Source organism: Spermophilus citellus (genome assembly GCF_964194105.1).
Source record: "Spermophilus citellus genome assembly, chromosome: 13".
Lineage (NCBI taxonomy): Eukaryota > Metazoa > Chordata > Mammalia > Rodentia > Sciuridae > Spermophilus > Spermophilus citellus.
In genome coordinates, this window is record NC_138193.1 from 7,816,211 (window position 1) to 7,843,956 (window position 27,746).

General features: G+C 45.4%; 2 long non-coding RNA genes across 3 annotated transcripts; one reads left to right on the plus strand and one right to left on the minus strand.

The window, feature by feature from the left end:
• Positions 1 to 15,797: 15,797 nt before the first annotated feature.
• Positions 15,798 to 20,822, minus strand: LOC308633020. 2 transcript variants are annotated; one of them, XR_014018679.1, is made up of 5 exons: positions 20,684 to 20,822; positions 18,622 to 18,786; positions 17,720 to 17,829; positions 16,932 to 17,053; positions 15,798 to 16,809 (listed from the first exon to the last, which is right to left on the minus strand). It is a non-coding gene; the product is annotated as an uncharacterized lncRNA (long non-coding RNA). The 2 variants fall into 2 exon arrangements; XR_014018680.1 differs by having other exon boundaries at positions 18,622 to 18,806; positions 20,684 to 20,813.
• Positions 20,708 to 27,474, plus strand: LOC308633021. The gene is made up of 2 exons (XR_014018681.1): positions 20,708 to 22,347; positions 26,573 to 27,474. It is a non-coding gene; the product is annotated as an uncharacterized lncRNA (long non-coding RNA).
• Positions 27,475 to 27,746: the final 272 nt, after the last annotated feature.

Genomic DNA, 27,746 nt, shown 5'->3' on the forward strand with positions numbered 1-27,746 from the left:
ATGCAGAAAGCACTTCTGATCTCCAGCACTTCAGAAAAGGAAGAGTCCACCTGTGTGGTTTCTTGTATTTGTCCCAACCTTACCTATTTGAGACTTTAGGTGGAGGAAGCTCTTCAGGGTGGATCTCAAGTCCTGGTTCACCTGGAACATGCTGTTCATCCATGGTCTTCACAGGGCTTTTAACTCTTTTGACCCAAATTCTCAGCTGTATTCAGTCCCATGTGGCAACCAAAGCATTACTTTCATGTTGCCTGTCTCCAGTTCCGTTGAGTCTTTTTTAAAAAAACTGTGGCAACCAGAACTCTCCAAAGAGAAAAGGCACCATGATTTTTGTAGGGATGGTGTTTTAAAAGTTGCACAGATATAGAATGCTTGCCCCAGCAGAATGGAAGCAGGTGCCCAGGTCACCTATTACACCAGCTGCCAGGTGTTAAAACTCAGGTGGCCAGAGCACATGGCAGTCCAGGACACCGTGGGGGACCCTGGGTGTCTCAGAGCCACAGAGAGCTTGAGAAGCCACTATTACCCATGGACAAGGAAGTATTTTAATATTTTAACAACAGATAGAAAGTCTTGCTTTGGAGCTTAGATAATGTTTTCTGTCTTCTTTTCATCACCATCTGGTCCTCTGGTTTGCATTGCCAAGATGAGAACTGATTTCTTGCAGAGCACTTGGAGGAGATGCCAATTTCCATCAGAGGACCAGGGTTTGGGGTTTGTCAGAGAGTGTGGGTCAAATGGCACCCAGCCATATGAATCATGAATCCCAGACTTTGAACCACTTCCTCTAATTATAGTCATTGACCTAAACACACAACACAGATGCTCCAAGTGCCAACACCCTACGGCCTGGGAGTTGAATGATACGAGGCTGGGACTAAAAGATCTCAGGCAATTGGCACACAAGTCTTTTTAAAAAAACCGAGTCCATGATCCACAGCCTTGAATTATGTGTCATCTGATCAACAATCCCAAGCATTATGGGTTGCACGAAAGAAATCTTTATTAAAAATTGCCTTACTTGGCTAATCTGCATGTTGGTTTCCTCCTTTATGCGTGGGCAGTACTGAAGATGGAACTCAGGACCTCAGACTTTCTAGGTGCAGATCTACCACCAAGCCCTGCCCTCAGCCCTCACTTCCTCTTGAAATCATAAATCTGCACTTCATTTTGATTCTCCTTCTCTTAGGCGACTGTCATCGGGGCCAACTATCATAGGACCTCTTCTTTCTGTTTTCATTTCTTATTTCCAGCGAGGGTGTTTGTGTTCAGAGCAGGCATGAGGTCTCAGAGGCAGAAAAGCCAGCTATCAAGACTTAAGAAACAAATACCAATAATGAAACACTTGAACCAGTGAACCGACATCACCCCTTCCAGCTTTTGCCCTCCCATCTTTTCCGATGCTTGCCTCCGAGGATGGCAATCCACCATCCAGGCCAGCAAATTAGAGGACAAGAATCCTTCCAGGTTTACTGATGAAGTCAGGAGGAAGAGAGAAGACTAGACAGGTAGAGAAATGGGCCCCCAGGAAACTTCCTGGGCAGCAGATATAAATAGCAGCTGCAAGTTTTTGCTGAGAAACTTATAAAAAGGTCATTTTGAAGTAGGAGGGGCCTATGTGACCTGTAATCTGTAGGAAATCGGGACACATATGACCTAGAGTCCACGGCCTCTCCAAAGAAGGAAAACACCTTATCAGTACTTTGATTGGACTAAAGATAGCAGGAACCTATAGACCCAGACTGGAGGCTGACTTCCCTAAACCTATAGACCCAGATGAAACCTAGACAACAGCCATTCACTAGAAACCCCCTTATGTAACCCCCAGTGGTAGGAGCTTTCCTTTCCTGTGCTTTAATAAATTCTTATACTTTGCTTTCACCTTCTGCTGCCTGTGAATCTCATTTCTTGAATTTGCGAGAAAAAAACCCCCACTCAACTCTATGCTCTGTGTGATACTAAGTCAAACTACCTGGTCACACTGTGAAATTTCTCATTTTTAACATGGGAACAATCGTACAAAAAGAGCTGCATTTTGAAAGTCAGCTCTGAGTCTTTCTTGAGATAGAGGGGAAGATGTGCTGGGTCCAGGATGTGTAGGAACAGAGAAGGCTCGGCATGCCTGTGTGTGTGTGTGTGTGTGTGTGTGTGTGCACGTGTCTTCCTGCAGGGTGCCAAGGGATGCTTGGGAAAGAAAGTCTAAATCCTTTCCAAAGTGAGTTACATATCATATCACACAGAAAGGGAACATTTTGGCCAGAATCACTTTCCACGCACCTGGCCAGAATCTTCCAACTGGCTTCACCGACAACTCCCCTCTCCGGCCCTCGTGCAGATATTCACCTTGGAGGAGTAAACCATGCTAAGTAGACACTCCACCACGGAGCTACTTCCTGCGAGTGAAGCTGATCTCTGAGGTACAGCGATCCTGCATCATTTCAGCTTGTTTAGTGGACTCTTGAATCATTAGGCAGAGATTCAAGATTCCTTCAAACAACCCACATATGTCACTTATGCTTTACTGCCAGACCAGCCTCATTGGAGGAAAGTGATGGTGGTATTCACCAGTGTTAAGTGGGTGTCTGTATATTGCAAATGAGCTTTTGCAATCACATTTAGAGCTTGCAAACCAATTTAGATAGCACAACAAATTAATTAGCTGTGAAAGTCCAGTATGGCTCTCAGAGGGAGGACAGCACAGAAGAGAGCCTCAGAGTTAGAAAGAAGCAGGCCGAGAGGCCAGGTATGGGCAAGGTACGGGGAGGCTTCTGTTATTCCGAGCTAGGCACAGCCTGATTTAAATATAAAGCTCTTTATTGATTGTACCCATATGCAGATTGAATGGCCACCCAGCCCTTAACATTAGAACTCGAGTGAAAGCATTTGTTGAAGACAGATAGAGAGATACGTAATATACTTATATTGTAATATACTTCTGCACATCTATTTACGTATTTCGTGGTTCTGAACTTGTTTGGGATTTTCACATGTGCACATTTCTGAACTACAGGGAACAGAACACATTCTGTCAAATCCAGGAGGCTCCTTAATCACGTTGAGTGTCTGGCACGAAGCTATACTTGAACTTCAGAAATGATAAAAATTTGTTTACCCTTAGTAAAATACAATTTCCTGTCGGGGGCCTGGGAGGAAGAGAGCCTTCTTAAAAGAGACTTACTCAAATCACTTAAAAGTATTCTTGGACATGAAAAAAACAACAGTTGGCTGTATTAAGTGCAAATGTAGGAGAAACAGGGATTATATGTCACCTCAAGTACTCATGAAATTCAACAGCCACAGGAAAACTAGAAAAAGTCCAGGAAGGGAGAGATTTGGTTTTGCTGAACTAAAATCATTGAATAATAAATGGTGACATTTGACAAAGTCAAGATGTCACCTTATTTGTCAACCTCCCCTTGAAATGAACTCTTATCTGCTACTCACAAGAAGACTTGTTCTCCAACTCACTCCATGCTATTGGGTCATTATAATTTATGGAAGGTTTTTAAAGCAACACAGATTGACCAGTAAATCTCCCCATGCATACGGGTAGTGACTGTGGCGTTTGTTAACTCTTTGATGTTTCACTGGTACTACAATGTAGGCATTTTAGCACAACCGGCACTTACCCAGCGGAGGGTTAGGGTGGTAGAGACGAGGGAGCCATAACCCATCATTCCAGGTTGGATTCCCACTGTCAGGCTACAAGCTGTGGGATTCAGTTCTAAAAAGAGGGTGAGTAGGGCTGTAAGGGGAGGAATTGAGGAAGAATGTGGGAATGCTTCGGAGGAGGATGGGGGAGAAAGCAATGAGAAGAGATGGGAAAGAATAAGAAAAAAAAAAGAATGGAAAATTCACTACCAGGAGCAAGTGGAACTGGATCTCACCTTATGACTCAGAAACTTTCCAGAAAATAAAATGTCCCTTGCAAACTGGGTCTAACCCTCTGACAATGAACTTGGCACGGAGATGCAGCTGCTCTCAAAGAAAAAGTCAGAAGGGTGAAGTAGCTGACAAGCCTTCCTAAGCACTCCATGGGGAACTAATTCAAGGTGTTCCTTTTCCTATCTGTATACTTATTTCCTCACATATAGGTTGTCTCAATCCATTTCAGCTACTGTAACAAACTACCATCGGCTGGGTGGCTTATACACACAGGAACTTCTTTCCCACAGTTCTGGGGGCCAGGAAGTCCACAATCAATGCACCAGCAGACTGGGTGTCTGGTGAGAGCCCACTTCCTGGTTCATTGAGGATATTACTGGGCTTTGACCTCACAGAGTAGAAGGGGTAAGGGAGGCCTTTTTTTGTAAGGGCACTAAATCCCATTCATGAGGGATCCACCCTCATGACCTAATCAGTTCATAAAGCCTCCAACTCTAACCAGTGCCTTGGGGGTTAGGATTTCAGTGTCTGGATTTTGGTGGGACGTAAACATTGAGACCATACCGCAGGTTTTGTGTTATCTTATGAAAAAAAAGGTCAGCTATCTAATAGGGAATAATTGCTACTGTGCCATATACATTCTTTCTTTTTGTCTTCAGGTATGGGAATATTTATTATTTTTTAATTGATATGCAAAAGCATAAAGTTGCACATATTATGGGGGTACCATGCCTGATGTATCAGGTGTCCATTGCCAAATGTTTGAATCAGGTTAAACCTATTTATCTCCTCAAACATTTACCAGTTCTTAATTGTGAACACTTTCAATCTCCTTTTGACATGTACTATTTTTATGATGTAAAACATTTGCCCTGCTTTTCATCATCAGCTGTTTCTGCCACTAAAACATAATAAGGGGAAAAAGTCTCAAATTAATATTCTATTTGCAACAGGCATCAAATGGAGAGGCTTTGAGCAAGAAGGTAAAATCTTTTTTTCTATTGTGAAGATATTATTGATTTCAAAAACCATAAAGTAGGCAGGAAATGTCAGAAGGAAGTCAGATGATAAAGTAAAATCCAAACACCTCGTTTTTTTCAAAAGTCCACCTCTCCAGAAAAGGGTGAGTTGGCTAGTGGTTTGGGAGTTTGAGGAGAAGTCCAAGGTCATGTCCAAGGGCTCTGGAACCCAGCATGAAATGCAATTAGCTGATTAGAAGAGGGAGGTGTTAGGTACCTTAGTTCACTGTTCTAGAAACTTCCAGGGTCACTCTACTTTCCTACTCTGGTAGCCCATCATGAATGGGTAGGAAAAGGTATTATGTAATTTGTCCTGCTTTAATCTCTTTATTTTGACTCATCGAGGTATGCCCCAAAGTGGGAACTGTAACCCTGAAGGTCATTAACTTCTTGTCCTTTGTGATGATAACCTTGTCCTCTTACCTTGGTCAGTGGTCACTGACTGTGGTCTCCCTTGACTTAAGGAATTCTGCTCCAGACTCTAGAACAAATGTGCAGATCTGAGAAGAATGCGTGCCTCCGTCGCCCGCCCAGGTCCCTGGAAAAGCTAAACAAACAAAAACCAATCGGGAATGTCTGCCGATTCCCGCTTATCGCCTTCCCGCCTTCATACTTCGGGATATTTATGGAAAGTCCAATTCTCTGAGTAAGCTGTTTTCAGTAACATTCCAAAAGCAAGAAACTCGAGGTCTGTTTTGTTTAAACTGAAAAGAAAAAATGTAGGAGGGAGGGGGGAAAAGGGGAAGCAAACAGCCATGCAGAGGCTGATGAGTGGAACCAGACTGGGAACAGCGGAGGCTCAGCTTTAGGTTTTGGCTGGAAACCGTGGCAGCACCTGCTGGGCATGGGGGTTGGGGGCGGCTCGGACCCCGGAATGATCTTGCATTGGCGTTAGAATCTGAACTGACCAGGCTGGCTTTGGATTGTCCTCCAGGACTGCCCATCTGCACCTGGGGCCGAGTCCAGCTGTTGCTAAGGTTTACTCTGAACTGCTCAGTGTCCCTCCACCTTCCCCTGTCTGCATTAGCAGCCTGCACCATGCACTCGTGCACCCGCCTGGAGTTGACGACCCTTAGACCCCTCTTAAAACTTGTAACTCAGTAGTGCGTTCACTCTAAGCAGGTTCCCAAGGGGCACTAAAATTGGGACAGGGAAGTACCTTCCCCCAAGACCTCCCACTTTCACCCACCTGAAAGTCTTATGCACATGGCCTTGACTCTGTAGCCTGTTGCAATTCCAGGTTGAAGGAGCCATGCTGGTACTGCAACCCATGGGGCCCTCAGTCTGCTCTAGCATCAGCCACGGGACACTGATCAGAGTCCTTGGACAAAAGCACAGTCCAGCCTTGAGCTAGAGCTTTCACTGTGACTCAGGCCAGAACCAAACCCTTTTGCCCATCCACCAGGGAGTTCCACGGTGCACAGGCCGAGGACAGTTGTGTCATCAGTGTGCACAAGGGACTTGTCACCAAGCCATCCCTTCAGCCTGTGGCTCTTTGGGATTCTGGCAGCAATCTGCAGACCAGGGTGGAGAGCAGGATGCCTAAGAATCGGGTAGGAGAGCAGTTTACAGAGGAGCAGTCATCACAGCTTTGGCCACCTCTATGAGGTCAAGCAAGAGCCGGCTCTGCTAATGGAAAGGAGGGGGCTTTTCCCTCCGCTGAGTGTTGACAGACACCCATGCCCGTGGCCATCACCCACTCCTTCAGGGTCACAAAGGGATGTCCTAAAGTCTCATATACTAAAAATTCAGTTTTCCCCTTAAGGAGAAGCCTGATAATATATATATATATATATATATATATATATATATATATATATATATATATATATGTTATCTGGTGTGTGTGTATATATATATTTATTTCTGATCGTAAGTGTTTGATCCACTAGTTTCAGAAATGAAAACTGCCAGTGTTCTCACAATCCATAACTAGCTATTGTTACCAGTGTGGTTTCTTTGTTTTAAATAAAAATCTTAGGAGATCATAGTTGTAGACAGAGCTCCTGTGCTAGGCTGTTATGTACCACACCAGACCAAACCAGAACAAAGCCATTCTGAAGCCAGAATTAAAGACCAGCCCTTAATATAGGTAGGTGATCTGGGTGGGATCTAGAGAATCAAGGCCAACCTGGGTCCAGGAAGTTGGAACCTGCCTCTGGGAGATTGGAATGTTCTTGTCTCCAGAGCCCTTGGATGCTACTCCTCCCCAAAAGGTGGTTAATGAAGCAACTCCTGAGCAGCCCAAGAGCTGCTCATCCACACCCCTGGGCTGCCAGCCCACCTGCTCACCGGCTGGCCATTCTGCAGGATGTGGGGAAGTGAACAAGGGAGAAGAATGCTGGAGAACTAGGGACACTTTAGATGTAGAAAAGGGACAGGACTTCCTCCTCCCACGGGTTCCACCTTTGGGTCCCCTTCTTCCATGGGGGAGAAGTCTGTTTTACTGTCCTTTAATATATCTTCTTACTTTCCGTCTGCGCTTGCCTCAGCCTGCTTTTCTGATGTTATCTTCAACGGTCGAGGAAGCAGGACTCGTGAAGGTAACTGGTGACCAGTGGTATCAATCCATGCTAGGAGCCATGCGATTAAACTGAAAATGAGCCAGTTTTTTAAAAAAGCCAGACATTCAACGAGAAGGGGCCCAGTGTAACCCAGCCACACGAGGAGGAAGTTCCCTCTGTTTTCACCCTACGTGGAAAGTAGCTTTGTAGCAACCACCTGATTTCGCTCTGTTTCTGCCCAAAGGAGGGAATAAATTTCCCTGGGTGAAGGCACCTCCCTTACCTCTATGTCAGGAAGAGAAGAGTACTCCTATCCACAGAGATGGAGAGTCCACCTGAGTTTGCATGAACCGTTCTTACTCAAATGACCTTTATCTTCCATTAGTTCCTCCAAAATTTCTCCGCCCCTTGGACTTGATTCATCGTTCCTTGAAACCCACACCCCCTTCCTCGTTAAAATGGTTTACAGGATCCTGAGTCTAACCCCTTCTTTGAGTTCTGTTTCTTTTCTGTGAATTGCCTGTGTGTGTAAATATTAGTAAAATATCATGTGCTTTCCCCCGTTAATCTGTACTTTGTTAGTTTAGTTTGCAGGCCCCAGGAACTGAACCTAAGAGGGAAGAGGAAAGACGTTTTCCACCTGCACACCTTCTTTTCTCTGTGTCCTCGCATGGCCTTTTCTCTGTGAGTGCACAACCCTGGGGTCTCTTCTTTTTTGCTTTTTCAGTGCTGTGGCGTACATACTGCAAGGTAGGTTCCTGAGCCGAGGTTTGTGTCCCTACCCTTGCTTCGCTGAACTTCCTCATCTATGCCTCAGGGCCTTTGCCCTACACAGGCTGCCAAACGTGAGTCACTGTCTCAGGGGAAGCGGGCATGGTGGAAACTGAGAGTACAGAAGGACAGTCCTTGGTGGTTGAGTTATAAAATAAAAACAAGTAAAAAACACCTTTTTTCCCCCCAGTTTTTCAAAATTTGCACATGACACAATTACGCAGAAACAGCTCATCTCCTCCTCATGTGCCCTGTCCCCACTCCACTCCCAAGACCAGATAAAGTGAAAGAGGGGACAGGGAGGAGCCAGGCAGGACGACACGGGAGGCTAGAGGCTCGTGTAGATTCCTTGGAGTTCATGGTAGGGTTAAGGCAGCCAGGAGGTCAGTCGGTCCTGGGTTCAATCCCAAGGATGCCCCCGGAGCACCAAAGGGACTCCAGAGACCCTGTGCACAGACCAGCCCAGGCCCTGGATAGAAATGGGAGAGATGATGGTTGGAACAGGAATTAATGTATCTCACCCCAAAATGACCGAGCAAAAGTCCAAAAGGACATGGAGATGACCAGCTTGTTTTTTTTTTCCCCCGTGAAGCAGAAGGGGATCGCAAGGTGAAAATTTAAAAATCACTTACAAACAAAAGAAGATACAGATTTACATATTTGAGTTTACAGATAAAAAAAAATGTCCCCAAGTTGGTGCCGGGAGGGGAGCCCAGTGGTGGATGCAGGACTCCGTGTGAGGGTCCCATCCCCACATAAGGAAGACCCATCGTCTGCTCCATGAATTTATGACTATTTTTTGAATGTTCAAGAAATGACTTGAAGAACTGAAATGATCTTTGGGAAGGAAGATGAATGACCCAAGTAGAATGAGTCTCTAGTGGCTCTTTGGTATATAGAAAATCCAAATATCAAGAGGAGATATAAACTTTTGGTGGCAGCACGAGGGTTTGAATGTGTCCCCCCAGTTCACGCACTAGAAACTTCGTCCCCCACGTAACCACGCTGGGAGGAAAGGATGAGGTTCGTTATCATGGGAGTGGGTGAGCGATTGAGAGACCTCTGTCCTTCTGTCACGGTTTGACACTACGATAAGGTCCTCACCTGGATCTTTAACTTCCCACCTCCTACCCTGAGAGCTGTCAGAAAGAAACCTCTGTTCTTTATAAATCACCCCGTAGTGGGTTTTGTTACAGCAGTTCAACATGGGCTGGCCAGCTGAGCAGACTGGTGTGGCCCCTAACTCATGTTCTCCTTGTTTGGAAATAGGATCTTTGCACATGTAATTAGTGCTGAGTTCCGAGATCCTGGATTTCCATTGGGTACTAAATCCAGTGACGGGTGCTCTTTAGAAGAGGAAGGAGAGGAAGCTGCGGACCAGGAGGACAGGAGGAGGTGAAGGAGGCAGGTTGACGGAGCTGTTCTCCTGAGTCGAGGCCCACCAGGAGCTACCCCACGCTGGGAGAGATAGGGACAGAGCCTCCCCGATGCCTTGGGAGGGAGTGTGGCCCTTGAAACGACTGAGGGAGAATCAATGTCTGTGGTCTTGGTCAAGTCTGTTAAAGCAGCCCCCGGAGAGCAGTGTTCCTCTTAGGAGCTTGTTGTACCTCTGTGCTGGGAGGGGTGCCGAGGAGCCCACGGCCACTGCCTCCCCCTTTTAAGCGCACCTTTGTTTCTTGAGTGCCAGGCCTAAGTTTAGGCAGAGAACCCAGAAGAAAATGGTCAGGCTCAGGCCTTCTGTCTGCATGGAACCTCAAACTTAACAAGGAACCAAATCCTCGATAGTTGGGCCTTCTATCCAAGGGCTCCATAACTGTCCGTGGAAAATATATATTTTTTTAAAATTGCATCTGTACTGAGCATGTACAGACTTCTTTTGCTGTAGTGATTCCCTAAACAATAGGTCACATTTACATGGTATTCAATTTTATAAGTCATCTAAGAGATGATTTAAAGTTCACAGAAGGATGTGCCCAGGTACCACCTGGGAATTGTGAGGTCTTGTGGGTGGGGGTGGGGTGGAACCAAACTCCCTTAGATTCCGAGGGGCAGGGCTGTACTTGAAAGAGTGGCATGCATGTGGGGACAGAGTCTGGGGGTAGGGGAGAAGCATGATGCCCCCAAAGCAAACCAGGGAAGTATTTCTAGAGGAAGAGTTCAAGGGGCCACGTCCATCACTGCTGTGGAATGGAATAAGGCCAGAAAAATTCAGTACAGCAGAATAGGGCCATTGGTGAGCCTGGCCGAGGAGTCCTGTGCTAGGGCTCCTGAGTGCGGAAGTGAAAAGAATCTGGCAGAGTCAGCCCTTCTGCTGCACAGAGGAGCAGAAAGGCAGAAGCAAAATTGGGGGTGGGGGGTGGGGGGGACTTTTTGCATTAGTTTGCTTTATACTGAAGACTGAAGAGAGTGTAGTATATATGCTGATGAGAAGAAGCAGGTGGAAGGAAAGATGGGGGAGAGGAGGGGGAGGAGGAAGAAAAGGAAGAGGAGGAGGAAGAGCGTTTGGGGCCAGGCTATAAGGGAAATGACCAAACAGACTCCATTTTACCCTGAGACCCCATATCAGGTGAGAGGTGCCTCTCCCATGGGAAGCCCCGCCTCTGTACCCATGAACAGTTACCTAGCACACTTGGCAACCCCAAATGGCCATTCTTATACAATGTAAAGTTGTTCTCTCTGATGTCCGTTTTTCTTGGGCCACGTATCTCGTCAGAGTTTGGGTCCTTCGGGGGTGGGGGGGACAGTCGCCTGCTGACCAGCGGAATAAAGACTCTTCAATTTGGACAAAACTGGGACTTGGTGTGTTTTCTGAGCCACCTGCCCCACAATCAGAGGAGGGAAGACAAAGGAGGAAGAGGAGGAGAGGAAAGAGGAGGAGGGGAGGAGGAAGAGGAAGGGAGGAGACTCAGGGGAAGTCTTCAAGTAGGAGGGAGATGAGAAAGGGGCTAAGGCCCGGCGAGGAGGGGGGGCAGGGAGGATCTGGCCTTGGATACAGCAGGTGCTTTCCCTGGACCAGGGAGACGGGGAGATTTGGGGGTCGGGAGAGGAGGGGGTTGTCTCCCTGATTGCTTTTCTCTTCTCCATAAAACAATACTCCAGGTGATCCTCTGAGAATGAGGAGGAGAAGGTGCTGGGGTCCTAGAGAGTTTTGCCCCCTTCCCAGGTCCGTGTGCCCTCTGCCAGAGACCCCTGGGAAACGCCTGGGATGCAGCAGTCGGAGGGATCCAGGTTATTTCCTTATTAAATAGAGAGGAATCTCCAAGCAGAAGGATTTTATTTGGGAGTGATATAAAGATCAGAGTTGCCATCTGGGACACACACAGACCAAGTGGCCTCTGGAATGTCCAGAGATCAAAGGAAAAGCCAGGGTTCTCTTGGGAAAGAGAAGTTAGGTGAGATGTTTTGGAAGAACCTTCACTGGTACCTGAAGTGCCCTTGAGGAGCTGCTGAGCTCTGATCAGGGACTGGTGGCCGTGGCTGGGTAAAGCTTATCTGGAAGTCAGAGTGGGGCTTGCAAGGCAGTACCTAAGGCCAAAGTTCTTCGCCGCAGCCAGATGCCCCTGCGCCGCTAGCTGCCAGGTGTGACTCATAGAACATGCTGTGGTTTAGAAAAACTCCTCATTCTAGTTCCTGCTTTCAGGTAAATCTTTCGTGACAGCCTTCCTTCATGGCCTGCCCAGGATCCTCTTGGCCAGAGGTTGGATGCGAGTGACCCCATCTTGAATACAACTTCCATGGTTGGATCAGCAAAGCGGGGCGGGCAAGTCACCCCTGCCAGTCCCACAGGGCTGCCGTCTGAGTTTGTCACTCCTTTGTTCATAACCCTCAAATCGTTCATGTTCAAAGACCAGGTCTAAGTTCCTTGGCTTGCACTGGGAGCCCCACCATCAGCCCTGAAGACTCCCAGCACTTCCTCTTGTCTGGCTGAACGGGCTGCCTGTGGAGTCAGACATCGCTGGCCCTCATTCCCCACTCGGGTCAGAAATGTACCCACAGTTACTCAGGTGAGGTCCTTAAGACAACGTGTCAGGAAAAGGAGGACCAGCCCAGGCCTGCTAGGAGGCAGGAGAGGAGGCCCACAGAGTAGACAGCCTCTACTCACTTGCAGGGGCCACTGAATGGACGCAGGCCTGGTGTTGCCAACTCTTTCCAGAAAATCTGGCCAGACCCTCAGGTGGTACCCGTCTGACTTTCTGCACTCTGCAGATGAACCAGTATTTTTTTTCCACATTGCTATTATTACTCTCTACAGTCCCTCCATAAAGGACCGTGGACAGATTCTCCTCCTCCAGGTTGGGCTTGCAAGAGTGCAAGAGTTTCCCAACAGAACTCTTTTTTTTTTTTTTTTTAATGTCCTAACATGTCTATAATTCTATTGGGAGCAGATGGCTCCCAGATAACCCTATGCCAGATAACAGTCAGCAGGAAAACATTTCTGTGCTAATTGTTCTATTTTGGTTTTGGAACTTCTTGCTCCCTCCCACTTCTGCAAGCAATTTCATCTAAATGTTGGCCAGGAAGACAACCTTCACTAAACAGAAGCAGAGACAGAAAGCACTGGCTGGGTGGAGAAATTCCCAGAGTGGAGGAAGATGTCAGTCATTCCCAAGGTGGGAATGTAAGTTATCCAGCCTCAGGTACTCTGTTACAGCAGCAGCAACAGCAGCAACAACAACAACAACAAAACAGATCAACACACTACTTCAGAGTTTAGGCAGCAAGCACAAGAAATCAGATACATCTTTTTCAGTTACACATACTCTTACTGTGGAATAATCATTATAATAAAAATAACTGGAAGCAGTTTAAATGTTCAACAATAGGAGGTATCTGATAACTTATGATATACCCATAAGAGACCATGTGGCTAGCCATGCAAGAATATGCTCACCTGTCACATGAGCAGAGAGATGGATATAAATATAGATTAGAAGCACAATCTCATTTTTTTTTCATTTTTGAGCTGAGAGTGAACATAGAACATGCTGTGGTTCTAAAATTTTCTCATTCTAGTTCCTGCTTTCAGGTAAATCTTGCGTGACAGCCTTCCTTCATGGCCTACATGGCCCAGGGGTGATTTACTACTGAGCCATGTCCCCAGTCTTTTTATTTTTTAATTTTTATGTTAAGACAGGGTCTCACTAAGTTGCTTAGGGCCTCCCTAAGTTGCTGAGGCTGGCCTTGAACTTGCGATCCTCCTGCCTCAACCCCCTGAGTTGCCGGAATTATAGGTGCCAAGGCACCAGGCCCATCGTCCCACTTTAGTCAAATAAAAAGACCGACACCTGTGCACAGAAAAACGACCAAATGAACAGACCCCGAAATACTAAGAATATCATCTTTGAATGATAAGATTGAGGATAATTTCATTTTTTTCCTAGTAACTGACTCTAGTCTCCCTTCCAAAGAACATCTCTTAATTTGTTCTTTTTTGAGTTTCTTTTTTGGTGTGTGTTTTCCCTTTGTTTAAAATTTTTACCTTATATAAGACAATAGCGTTTTATAGTTATGGGGTACAGTGCAAGGTCTTGGTATATGTTTATTCACCAGAAGTAAAAGATAGGCCTGTGACAGACTAAGTTCTGCTTTATAATAAATAGTGCCTAGTGCAAATTTTTAGTGTGAATTAAAAAAGTGAGACCCTGTGCCTTGGTCATGGGATAAAGGAGATATGAAAGTTCACTGTGCCGAGCATCTCACCTTTCCCCTACATAGCCCCCTGTCCTGTTCTCCAGCCTGCTCCAAGTCCAGGGGACTGACAGGCCTGTGTGGGCTTCATCCATGGGGCCATAACCTGGCCGCCACTGGGTTTGGCCACTGGGGCACCCTGGCAGGAGATAGGAGAGAGGAGAGTTGGGTGGTTTTCGTTTCCCTCCCTCCCTTTCTGTCCCTCCTCATGGAAAGCCACAGCGCTGCCAGGTGGCGCTCCTTACACCATCATCTTGCTCCCCAGCTGTGGGGGTCATTTATTCTCTTACATCTCCAAGTCTTAGAGTGATACCTGATCTCCCTTCTTGCTGGCCTCAAAGAGTCAGGCAGGGAGAGTGAATATCCCTTGTTAAAAATGGTCCTCTTAGCCCGGCATGGTGGCGCATGGCTATAATCCCAGCGGCTTTGGAGGCTGAGGCAGGAGGATCGTGAGTTCAAAGCCAGCCTCAGCAACTTAGTGAGGCCCTAAGCAACTCAGCAAGGCCCTGTCTCTAAATAAAATATGGAAAAGGGCTGGGGGATGTGGCTCCGTGGTTGAGTGCCCCTGAGTTCAATCCCCACTGAAGAGAAAAAAGAAAAAAAGGTCCTCTTATTCAACTTGCCTGGATGTCACAGCTGTCCTTGTCTCCCTGATGTCACAGCTGTCCTTGTCTCAGCTTCTAGTCTTTCCACTGGGGAGAAAAGCAATTTGAACACATGTGAAACTGGAATTGCACAGAGAGGCATCACAAGAAAGTCACCTTCTTCGGGTGAAGATTTGTATTCGACCTGAATTCGAAGAGACATGCTGAGCATTCAAAAGACAAGAACAGAAGAAATAGGCCAGCCTCTTCCAGACTCACTGCTTTGTTGTTTCTTTGTGCTGAGGATTGAACCCAGGCATTGCGCACGCTGACCACACACTGAATTAACACCCCCTGCTGCCCAAGCACGCACCATTTCTTGGGAAACAAATTCAAAAACCGATAACCAACCACAAGACCACCTCCCTTCTGCTGTTCATGCCCCAGGGGATCAACAGGAAGCCAAGAACACATTTTTCTGAGGCCTCATCTGGGGTCTTTACCCTAAAGATGACCCACTTGTCCTGATGTGAAGGTTGCTGTGACAGATCTACAGGAGGAATGTGAGCACGAGGTCAGGTGAGCAAGCTCGGGTGGACTGGCATGGCTTAGCACACTGACTCAGAAGCTCTGCCCCAGAGTCAGTGCGCTGTTGAAAGTAGAGCTCAAAGTCCACAGCTCCTTTGAAGACCCAGCTATTCTCTAAACTCTGATGTAATTCATCAGGACTCGATTTTTAAAAAATCAGTCTTCTTTCCTCAATTCGCCTGCAAACTCCAAGATGCCCCACCTTACTAGGATGCCCCTCTTAGCACTCCTCAAGGTGTCGGGTGCAAGCAGATGCTGCCTAGACCCCGGGATATTCATACTCTTGACACTACACCAGCCACTGTGCTGTGTTTGCATTGACATCCCATCAGCCGGGTAGCATCCCTATTCCTATTTTATGAATCATGGAACTGCTCAGAAAATGTCAGTAATTGGCTAACAGAGTCCTGCTCCACATCTGTGGTCCTGTTTTCCATAGTTGGTTACCCACAATTGACTACAGTCCTGAAGTATTAATATTTGTCTTGACTTTTTCAAGAAAGAGATCATATTCACTTAACTTTCATTACAGTATATTCTTAGAGTTGCTCTATTATTTTATTACTTATTTATTTATTTTTTTGTGTGTGGAGCTGGAGAATAAACTCAGAACCTCATACATGATAGGCAAGTGCTCCACCACGGAGATACACCCAGTTCTAATTGTTCTACTTTATTTTAAATAATTAATTAATTAATTAATTTAGAGTACTGGGGATTGAACTCAGGGGCACTCAACCACTGAGCCACATCTCCAGTCCTATTTTGTATTTTGTTTAGAGACAGGGTCTTGCTTTTGCAGACGCTGGCTGAGAACTCCCCATCCTCCTGTCTCAGCCTCCCAAGCCCTGGGGATTACAGCCGTGCACCACTTCTCTGGGCCCGACAGTACTATTTCATTATTAAATAAATAGTGTGCCTGATTTTTAAACGTCATCATAGGTACATCACAGGGCATCCACTGGCATCCTGGCACCTGTCCCTTCTGGGTGTGGGGGGACTGCTGTCGTCACATATCATGGATGGTGGGAACCCAAACCCAGGTCCTCAGCCATTCTGCTCCCCCAGCTCCCCCCCTGGCCTCGGGTGACCATTCCCTTTCCTCCATTGGAGGAAACTAACTGACTCGGCCTTAGAGGCCACTTTATTGGGATCAGGAGAATCTGAATTCACAGGTGTCTGCACCTGTGAGGGAGTAAGGCGCTCCCTCTGCGACACTCCCTCTGCCTCCCCTAGGAGCCACCTACGTGAAACCCCCAGGTACCACCCACAGCCCCTCAGGGGCCTCTCCTGTGTCTCCCACCCGTGGGAGACCATCCTTCTTTATTCAGGTGTGGCCCTTCCCTTTACCTCAGATTGGAAACTCACTGGAAGTCCCAACTTTCCAGTTGGACACAAGAGAGAATGACTGAAAAGTTCCATGAACCATGGACCAGGAAGCCCGAGGGCCTTTCTTTCATTCAAAAGTTGCTTTGGGAAACCCCGCAGCTCCTCGCACTCTGCACTTGCTTCCCTTTGACTGTCTGAAGCTCACATTTGGATCAATAAAATGAAATGAAAATAGCTCTGAAGATGTGCCAGGAAAATCTGGACCACAAACCATGTAAAATACTTGGTCAGGAAAGACTTTTTCCAGGGCTCCAGGATAGACAGTCTAACTTCAAGTTCATGGAGGTGGTCCTGAGATTTTAATTTTTTGGAAGAACATGCTTAGGTTGATTTATTCTTGATAGTCTCCGTCCTTGAAGAGTGTGAGCTTAGAATCATGAGCTAGGGAGGGATGGGAAGAACCACAAAGATAAACATATAATGTCCTCCTTCTATTTAAACTTGGATATTGTAAGGTCTGAGGAAAAGAGATTTGGGTTGTGGTGTGTAGCCTAGTAACATACCTTTTCTAAGACCTTGTTGGCAATTTAAATTCCAGCCATCATCAATCACATTCCTCAGGCTCAGAAAACATGGAACTGCATGCAAAAATGTTCCTTCGTTTTCTCTAGAACAGGAAGGGATTCTTAGAGATGGAAAGAAAACAGAGCTATCAGAACATTGGCCTGGGTTCATGTTACCGCTTTTTAGCCAACTAGAAAAAAATATATATACGGTCTTGTTTCCTTTACTTGATTAATCTAAAGAACATTTTTAGAGAAATACTCATTTTCTAAACAATCTTCTTATTTTTTTTTTTAAACCAGGAATTGAACACAGGGGCACTTAACCACTGAGCCACAGCCCGGTCCTTTTTATTTTTATTCTCACTAAGTTGCTGAAGCTGGCTTTGAACTTGCAATCCTCCTCCTCCCTCAGCCTCCAAAGCTGTTGGGATTACAGGTACACGCCACAAATACATTTTTTTTCTGTCAGTTATGTTTGTGATGATCTCTCTCTACCACACCCATGAAATGCCTGAGAGATTCTTCACCAACATCACTTACCACTCCTCTACAATTACGAAGACAAAAAGAATTAAATATAAAACACTGACTGAGTAGTAGCTTAGTTAGCAGCTTCTATGCCTGGTTGGACTTGGCCTGTGAGAAACCTCCCAAGTCAGCCCAACACCAAACACGCTGTGGTGGAGTCTGGTTTATGGGTCTCTATTTCCCAAGAAGATTGAGTTCTCTCTCTCTCTCTCTCTCTCTCTCTCTCTCTCTCTCTCTCTCTCTCTCTCAGTACTGGCCTTGGAAAGGGATTCCACTCTCCTCCTCTTCAGGGCACTCTTCCAGGGAGAACCGTTAACAGCATCACACTCCGTCTGCCAATTTGAGGGCAAACATCTCCTTGCCTACACTGGGAGGGATCACAGGATTCAGATTCTGAAAGGAGAGGCAGGGCCATGGCACCAACAGCTAACTGCCGTCCTGACTCACCCTTGTTCCTCCCAGCTTCCTCCAAATAAGGAGCATTTTCCACTTGTGGGGTCTCCCACCGTTCCCAGCACCGATGGTGTGAGGTGGGTAAAGTCATCTGAGGGACCTGAGGCTCAGAGAGATAAAGTGACAGGGAACGGGACCCAGGACGACATCATGGAGGGGACTTTTGTTCCACATGGTTGGCCTTGAATGACGGAAGAAGTTGGAGGGAGTACCTGACCCATCTTGAAACCAAACCAACTCTGTCCCCGGCCTCCATCTGGAAAATCTGGGCTCCAGTGTTGTCCCTGAACATGAGAGCAATGGCCCTAAGTCAGGAGATGACACAGGGCCTTTGTCCCACCAAGCCTATGTGACTGTCCCAAACACTGCATAGGATGCCCCCGGGGGGTTTAAAGGATGAACGCTGTTAGTTTAATTTCAAATAGATCTCCAGTCTACACCACATGCCTGATCAGGAGCCACTGACTAGAGTCACTAGCTGTGACAGTCTTCTCTGGTATTCCTGTGTTGCCATTCATTAAGTTTTTGCATGATTTAAATTAAGTCATTTGCCTTTCAACTTCTTCAACTCTTGGAAGCTTTTGAGATAATGAACTTCCTTTCTTTCTCTCTCTCCTTCTGTGTGTGTGTGTGTGTGTCTCCCCCCCCCATCTCTCTCTCTCTCTTTCTATTTGCACACCTACTATGTTTTATGCAGGTGACTCACCATTAACGGCTGGTTCTAAATGTTGTCATCTGGGTCCCCATTCTTCAGTCACATTCTCTCTGCCCATCCTTATGTGAGTTCAGGTCTGATATTTGATTTCAAATCTAGATGCCAGGCCACATGATCACAGTTCAGTTTGGTACAGTGGTGTCTGAAGGGTCCTGTCTTAGGAATAAATGCAACACCTGTAAGAAAAGACAAAACTGAAAACGACCTAGGCCAGAGTATAAAATTCACCAGGACAGGGTTATGGCAATCAGCGGGCATGCTCTCTGCCTGCTAAATGGAAAATTAACCCAGCTTGCAGGAAGAAAACAACTTTCACAGTCTTTATGATGTTTTTAATATGCGATTCCAGAATTCAAAATAAATCACAAACCCTACTAAAACCAAGTACAAGTGACTAAAAACTAAGAGAAAAAAATAGAAATAAAAAATTTCACTAGCGGGCTGGGGATGTGGCTCAAGCGGTAGTGCGCTCGCCTGGCATGCGTGCGGCCCGGGTTCCATCCTCAGCACCACATACAAACAAAGATGTTGTGTCCGCCGAGAACTAAAAAATAAATATTAAAAAATTCTTTCTCTCTCTCTCTTTAAAAAAAAATTTTCACTAGCAATGTATAGATTGAGGTATCAGACAGAGATTTTAATACAGCTGTGATAAATATGCTATAATTAAGTGGTCTGGACATAAGACTAGACCCAAACCTAAAAAAGGATTTGTGAACTAAAGAAAGGTAAGAGAAAATATCCAGATGCAAGCCAAGGAGCAAAGGTGAAAATCACAAAAGGGCTAATGTATGGACAGTTGGATTCCAATTGGATTCCAAATGGATTCCAAGAGGAGGAAAGAAAGAAAAGAAGGTGGAAGGAAACCATATACTTTGTAAAAATATCGCTTAAAAAATATCGTCTACAAAATTAATAAAAATCAACATAACATACATCCAAGAATCTTGGGGAATGCCTGTAAAGGAATATAAAAATAGCCACACCCAGCTTCTTCACAGGAAAGAAAAATGGAAAGATACTTTCATTATCTTCAAAGCAGCAACAGAAAGGCTGCTGACTGATTTTTAAACAAGATTCTGGCCAGTAAACTGGACGGACAACAATGGAATGTCATCTTTATGGTGTTGAACAACAACAACAACAACAAAAAACATGTCAACTAAATATTTTCAAACATTCTAAAATACACTAAAAAAATTTGTGGGGGAGGGCAGGAAAAAAAGAATTCAGAAGAAAGTACATACATGTAGGAAGGAGTATAAAACACTTAAGGGCAACTGTAAAGGCAATGAAAATTAAGAATATTGAGTTCTGTGTTTAAAACACAGGCAAGTTTAACAATGAGAGTGCACACACATGTACACAAATATACAGCCTTCTCCTTCCTCAGCTAGGTGTCTGGTCTCCCACTAGTCGGTGAACATGTCATTCCCCTTCTAATGAAGACGTAGAGCATGAAGGAGAAAATGAGAGACCAGTAGGTTTTAAGAAGTGAAGGCCTCCGAGGTTTCAGGGTATGCGTGCCCCCCAGGTAGCTATCAAGAGGAAGGGGCGCTGGAGTGGATTTCATGACAGGCCTTCGGTTTTCATTCCCCTGCTGGCTAGCTTTCAAGGTGCTTCCCCAATTCTCTGGGTCTCAGTTTCAAAGAGATTCCCCAATGCCAGATCCCACTGCATCAAGTCGACAACACCTGCCTTATTTCCAGGATTCCTGTCTTGTCTTATAAAGTAGATTCTGGATTATTTTTATAGGTCTGAAGTTGAAAATCAGAGGAAAGTCCATGGACAGAATCCAGCCAATATATATATTTGTGTGTGTGTGTGTGCCTGAATAATTCTATTTATTTAAAAATGTGTTGGCAATATGCTAAAAATGTGTATTTATATCTCTCTGAAGAAAAAAAAAAACAGGAAATTTGGCCACACTGGGTTTTTCTTCAGCATTCCTGCTGATACCAGTGCCAAGGAGAGACGCAGTGCTTTTGGACAGGGACACTTACCTGCTTACCCCCCACTCTCTATTTTATCTTAGTTGACTTTATTGACTTACTGTGTTCATCAGCTTCCCATCCTTGTGACAAAATGACTGAGATAATCCACATCAAAAGAGGAAAGGTCTGTTTTGGTTCATGGTTCTGGAGATTCCAATCTGTGGTTGATTGCCTGTTGCTTTGGGGTCTCTGGCAAGCCAACACATTGTAGTGGGAACTTGTGGCCGTTTGGAGATAAAGAGAGAGAGGAAGAGGCTAAGGACCCAATATCCCCTTCTAGGGCAACCCTTCTCCCACTAGGCCCTACCTCTTAAAGATGCCACCTTCCAATATGGCCACAGACTTCAATCAACACTCATCCAAACACGAGGACCACCTGTCAGATGCCTAGCAAGTGCAACCCCGTACCCTCTCAGGCTGGGTCCCTGTCAAGTCCCTGTGAGGATCCTTCATGGCTGCCTCTTGCTGGCTTTGACTTAGAATTATGCTCTGTTAGAAACGACAGTCTCATAAGCATTAGATGTTCTTCCAATCCTTTGTTTGTCTTGTGATCTCAGAGCATTTCTCCGCTGTCCTGCCTCACAGAGGGCGACCCCTCTTCAGACGTTACTGGTTCCAGGAAAACAAACAAAAACTTGACGATTGGACCTCCTGAAGGAATGTGTGTTTGTTTTCCTCTTCCTGTGACTCCACTGCATTTTTCAGGCCCTCCAAGTCTTCTGGAGCCAAATGATCCTCGAGTTATTTTTCTAACCACAATCCTCCAAATCCTGTTTTCTTTCCCCTTTTCTTTCCAAGTGTTCAGTTGGAGTCACTTAGGTTTGGGGGGTGCAGCAAAGCCTTTTGGGGGGTCAGGGGTTATGTCCTTGGTTGTGGTCTGACAGGCAACAGCTGGGATAAGAGGTCACTCTGTGCTCAAATTGTCACAACTACAAGGTCACCTGCTGGAGGCACCTGGTCCCTCTTCTTATCCCAAGGAATGACAAGGCACGAAGGAATGGAGAGAGAATCCCAGTCTGTTCCATCTCCTGACTGGTCACTCAGTGAAGTTGGTTCTTCCCCAGTGTTGACTGTGAACCCCTCCTGACACCCTCGATGTCACCTGTGACAACGAAGTCATCGATATCTAAAAGACATTGCGTGGGCAGAATGCTTGAGTGGACTCCTGCCAGCAGGATGGTGAGGGGGTGCCCTGTTTTCCATCTGGGGTTTGACAAGAAATGCATCCAGATTCCAAGTCCAGCAGGTGCTCCTAGCAAACTCAGTCTTGCCATCAGAAATTCTGAAACAGGAGAACCTGATCAAGAGCCGGGGAACAACATGGTGTGTGCCTCCTGCCAAGGGGGACCGAACTGTCCACTTAGTGAAGCTGACTGAGCTCCAAGCCTCCGGCCACTTGGGGTCTTATCCGCTATGACTTTCTGTCACCCTCTGAGAGAGCCTGGGGAGGGCAGGCAATGCTTTTTCTTCCACCTCTATTTTTTCTTGTAAACATCATATTTTTTTTTCTCCCAGAAGGAAACCAAAACAACAGATGCTCAACCCACGCTGGGGAAGGTGCAGAGATGTCAAATATTTCACAGCGCAAGGCCAGCCAGCTCATCGGGGTCTCTCTGTCCCTCCCATGATGCTGTCACGAGACCCCTTTGAGGTCTGTGCCCTTGAAGAGAAGGGGATTCTGCTGCTCTTCCAATTATGAAAGCAAGGGCGGATCCCTTTTCCAGTAAGTCGCTTGGCAGGATTTGCATGTTAGTATCGGTCCTTGGAGAGGAGTGTCTCAAAATAGGCTTTAGGGACTCTGAGCACCGATGCCCTCAAAGCTTAGTGACACAAGCAGCCAGGAGAGCTCACAAAAATAGACAGGTGTCAGCGGTCACACATGCTCCTGACGCACGCCCACTACGTCCTCTTGGCTGTCAGCACCTCCTCCTCTGATGTCCTTCCTGCCCCTACTATCCGTCTCCTCCTTAAGGCCCACTTGCTCTCCTTCTCACAGCAGAACCACCGAAGGATTCCAGGCCAAGGGACACAGAAACTTGGCCATTGGGTCCCTAGCACTTGTGCCTTGGGGAGAGCATGGCACATCAAGTTCGTTCTCTTGGAAATATGACGGATCTCCATGTACATTCACCCCCCAAATTAAGAGAGTGAGCAAGCGTCAGTCAGAACAGCCGAGGAAGTAGGGAGACCTTAAAGTTGATGGAGATTGGAGGCAGCAGGATGTGGCTAGAGTTGTCTGCTTTTCTGGACATTTCATAGGAATCTCTTCATCCATTTCTGAGCAAGTAGAAAGAGGACCCTTATTCAGCCAGCGTTTCTATCTCACCAGGGTCACCAGATCCTGCTGGGCAGATTGTGCCTTGCACAAGGCCAGAGGGTACCATCCCCATGAAGTCCTACCACCATAATTTCCTTCCTTCTGTCCTATAGATCCTGATGTGGTGGTTTGGTAGGAGGAATGGGGAAGACTTCAAGAAATGGGGTGTTTGAATTAAAAGAAGTTTCCTTGCCCCTTCCTTCTGCCTTATTTAAAATTGTGTTGTCACTCATTGTCTGCTAACTCCTTACGTTTTTGGGTTTTTTTTTTTTTTTTTTTTTTTGGTACCAGGGATTGAACATAGGAGTACTTTACCACTGAGCCACATTCCAAACCCTTGTAATTTTTTTTTTTTTAAATTTCTAGACACGGCCTTGCTAAGTTGCTGAGGCTGGCTTCAAACCTGAGATCCTCCTGCCTCAGCCTCCAAGTTGCTGGGATTATATGCCTGCACCACTGTGCCCAGCTACTATTTCTTTTTAATTAAAAAAATTCTAAAAAATCCATAGAACTCAGAGATAATTGATCTTGTTCTAGAAAGTTCTAGAACTCACCGAGGGCTGCTGGTTAAGTAAGTTCCCACTGTCAGCCACACCCTCTTCCTGGGTTCATCCCCTTCTGTCCATCCACCTGAGAAAGATAAGGTTGCAGAGGTCATCGCTGTCAAGGGGGACTGGCTGCGACCCTCACAACCCTGGAGCTGAGATCAGCATCAATTGAAAGTTGGAGGGGTGGGAGAGGTCATCTATGACAAGCCTTCATCCCGTAGCAGGAATTCAGTTTCTCTTCTTCCTCTAGCGACTGCATGGCATCTCACCAGATGGCCCTAATCATTCTTGACTCTGTCTGGTTATTTGATGTTCTTTGAGCCAAAGTTATACTGAGCCCAAATCCACCTGTTCCCTGACTGCAATCACCCACTGTGTGTCAGGGAGGGCACAGACAGTTGGGGACATGAAGGTGAGACCCACAGGATGTCACCTACTCTCAGTGACAGTTAACACAGTGGAATAATTGCAATAGATGGTGCAGATCCATGCCAGGGGAGCTCCCCAACTTGGCCCTAAATCAGCCGGTACCTCAACTGGGCTTTGAATTTGTGTGTGTGTGTGTGTGTGTGTGTTTGGAAGCACTCATTTCAAATTATTCTGTGCTTGTATAGATCTCTGTGATTTTTTTTAATATAGTGATTACATCACCCCTTCACCTCCTTGGCTCTATGTTTACCATCCTTGTTGACTCCTTCCATGCACAGTAGCACATGGATTTTCTTTTAATCATCAGAGTTTCCCCCATCTAATGCTTCTTTGGAAATATTACACCCCAGACGGAGCCCAGTGTTCACCCGGCGCTCCACCTGGGGCACTGTGCAGTTATTACTTCCCATGCACAGTGCACAGAGCATCATGAAAACCTTGGTCCTCTGTGACCTGGGTGTTCCAATGATGTGACCAATGAGCACCTTCTTGTATTTTATAGGTCATCATTTGACGATCAAAACCCAACTTCTTCCTGCCCAAATCTCTTCTAGATTATACCTGCCACCTTTGAGACTCGACTCACTTTTTACACCAAACAGCCTAGAGTGACCCATTTCCCTCCACTCTGCTCAGCGTTCTGTGCTGCTTGACAGCCACCTGCAGCCCACCTTGCTGACGTCAGCACTTCCCCCGGAAGGGGCTAAGAGATCCCATAGGGCCTAGAACCTGGATGCTGCTGTTCTCGGTACTGTGTCATGGTGGGGACTTTGCATCTGTGCCCTGGGCCTCATGCCTCCCTGGAGGTGACACATCCAGTAAGTATCACGGCCCTGATCGAAGTCAGTAAAGCTGTTGGGAAGAGATACAGGTTTGTCCTCAAGTCACTTAAAAAATATCAGCTTAAACATACATCACTGGGATTGTAGTTGTGTTCTTCATGTGTAAAATTGCATCACTTTTTCTTTCTCACCAGGTCATGTACAATTTGAAATCACATGATTTTCATGGCTTATGATGAAAACTTATGATCTCATGCTTCCCTCCCCTGCAACCAATCCACTTCCCAGAGACAAAAATTTCTTCACTCTTTTACCTGGTTTCTCCAGTACTTGATCAAAGGGTTCACTTATACTGCTATTAAAAATTTAGTACTCCTTTTAAATATTTTCAAATATTTCCTGATTTTTACACTTGGTTCAGGTCTTGTCTGTCTTATTCCTGTGGATTATATCATCATAGATATACACAGAAACACACACCTATATATATTATGACATCATTCCTGTTAACGTCAACTCACCACGGATGGACCTTACATTCACCCTCTTACTTTGCCTTCCATTCTTTTGATAGTTTTATCAAAACTTTTGTTAAATCATTGTGGGAGGCCAGTGCGTGCACATACACTTACGGATATTTTTGTTAAGTCAGTATATGGGGATTATCATTATGATTGTAAAAATATACTGAGTCATATTTTTTTTCTACAACTGTTATTTTCTTTCTTTTTGCTCTTCTGTAGTGTTCTGAAAGTTCGCCGTACCGAATCTTGGTTTCCAGCCTTTAGTCTCCAAGTGTACTTCCTTCAGTTCTGGAAGTTTTTCTTGTATTATCTTATTGATTATTTCCCCACCTCTCTTTCTGAAACTTCTATTATCTTGAATGGATCCTCCTTTGGTATTGTAGTCTGTGTTTTAGATTTAATTTCTAACTGATCACCTATCTAACTGAATTTTCATTTCCACTGTCATAATTTTATATATTTTTAGAGTTCTATGGTGGTCTTTGAAGGCTTTCTTTTAAAATTAAATTGTTTAATAAATACAATGTCTTCCTTTACATATTTTAGTGTACTTCTACCTCCACATTTTCTGCTTCTTATGAGCTCCTTCTCCTTTTGCTTTGGTTTAGCTTGTTGCCTTTCACATTACAGATTTTTCTTCCATCCTTATGGTGCTCAGCTGTACATTCATAAGCTTTAAAGACTCAGAAGACTTAGGTAAATCGCCTTTATTCCCTGTAGAACAGGCAACCTGATACTCATTTTAAATAAGCCAAAATTGTGTTTTAAAAGGAAATCATTTCCCATTTTTTATTTATTTAATTCAAATTTGAATTAAACAAGTGTCTTACACTACATTGGAAAAGTATTTTAAGAGTCAAAACTTCTGCTTTATAATGTTTGAAGCACAAATTTCTAAGACAATACTCTAAAAAATAAATATTCCTGGTTAAACTTTGTGCAACATTTTATTTCTTTACTATTTTTTATTTTCCAATGCTGGAGACCAAACCCAGGGCCAGGTTGATAGTAAGCACCCTATTGCTGAGCTGTCTCCCCAGTCCCTTGTACAACATTTTAATCAATATTTCCAGAGGTCATCTTGAAAGAAACCATGTTTGCTACTGTGGAAAAGAAGTATAGAGTGGACAGTAGGGTGGGGAGAAGTATTAAAAATTAATTCTGGACATGAAGAGAGAGAAATGCTGACCTGGATTGGGAAGGCTTACCTATTACCCAGGTAGGTAGGACAGGGTAATACGGTGGTGCTCACTGTGTGTTGAGCACCATGTGATATCTTTGCATTTTCCCTATGGATTGTCTTGTTGGACGTTTTCAATTTTGTGATGTAGGTTTCCTTGTTTTGCAGGTGAGAAAACCATGTTCAGGAAGGTAAAGCAAAATGTTGAAATCCATCAAGTGCTGGGATTGGAATTCAAACCTAGTTTGACCTGACTGTCAAACCCATGTTCTCCAGCAACACTTAGTCTTCAGCCTGGCTGCTAAAACATCATCCAAGGATGAGAAAATGACCTTCTAAACTGGTGACTTCAGAAAGAAGAAACAGAGCTAAGGTTTTAAACGTGATTCCTTACTCAGAAAAGCGAGTTTTCACACTCATAAACATTGGGATTTCTGGTCCCCCGTGGCAAGACCAGCTCTTCCTAGACTCTGTGGAAACACCACACCCTTCCTATTTTAAGAGGCAATGGTGATTATCATGATGCGACCTCGCCCCCTGAGACGGGCAGTGGCTTTTTGTCGACTGCTATCTGAGGTGTTGCTTTCACAAATCCTCACTCCTTCAGCTCTCCACAGGCAGCTGGCTCCTGGGAGATCTCACCGGGCAGCTTTGCTGACAGTCCTCCAGAGGTGATGAGCTGTATGTGAAGCCCCTTCAGATCCAGGTCCAGGGAGGACAATGTGCACCAGGCCATATGTACAGAGATTATTAACTTTTCAAGGATCAACAGTCTATGCCAGGAAGTGAAAGACACAAATAAAACCCCTAAGCACTTTGTGGTTATACATTTGGCAATCCCAGGAGCACAAGAACCAACTGGCATGGTTTTTAAATCGCTTTATGTTTTTGGATTAAAAAGTTATTTTATTTTTCTCTGGTACTGTTTCAGAGACTCAAGCTTGATAATGAAAAATTAGACGCTCAACAGAGACTAAGGCTTCCAGATCAAAAATGGTGGACAATCCACTAGAAAAGGGGAGAACAGTATCTCTCCTCGCTCCCTTTGTTTTAATACACGTGAGACCCCATTTCTTGTACTAGGAAATATAAATACCCCAGGGAATCCTCATTTGGAAGTTTTAAGATTCCAGTGCAGAATCATCTTTGTGGTTCTCTTGTGTTCTGCCAACAGAAGTCAGCCAAGTTCTTTGCTCCCCTTTAGGGGTAGAAAGATCTTGAAAGCATCAGGAATTTGCATGGCTGGATTCCCCAGGAGGGGAGGGGTAGACTAGTTGCCTCTCTGGGATTCATTAGACGAGGCTTCTTAGTTTGAGCTGCTCAACTCACACGTGCAAGGAAG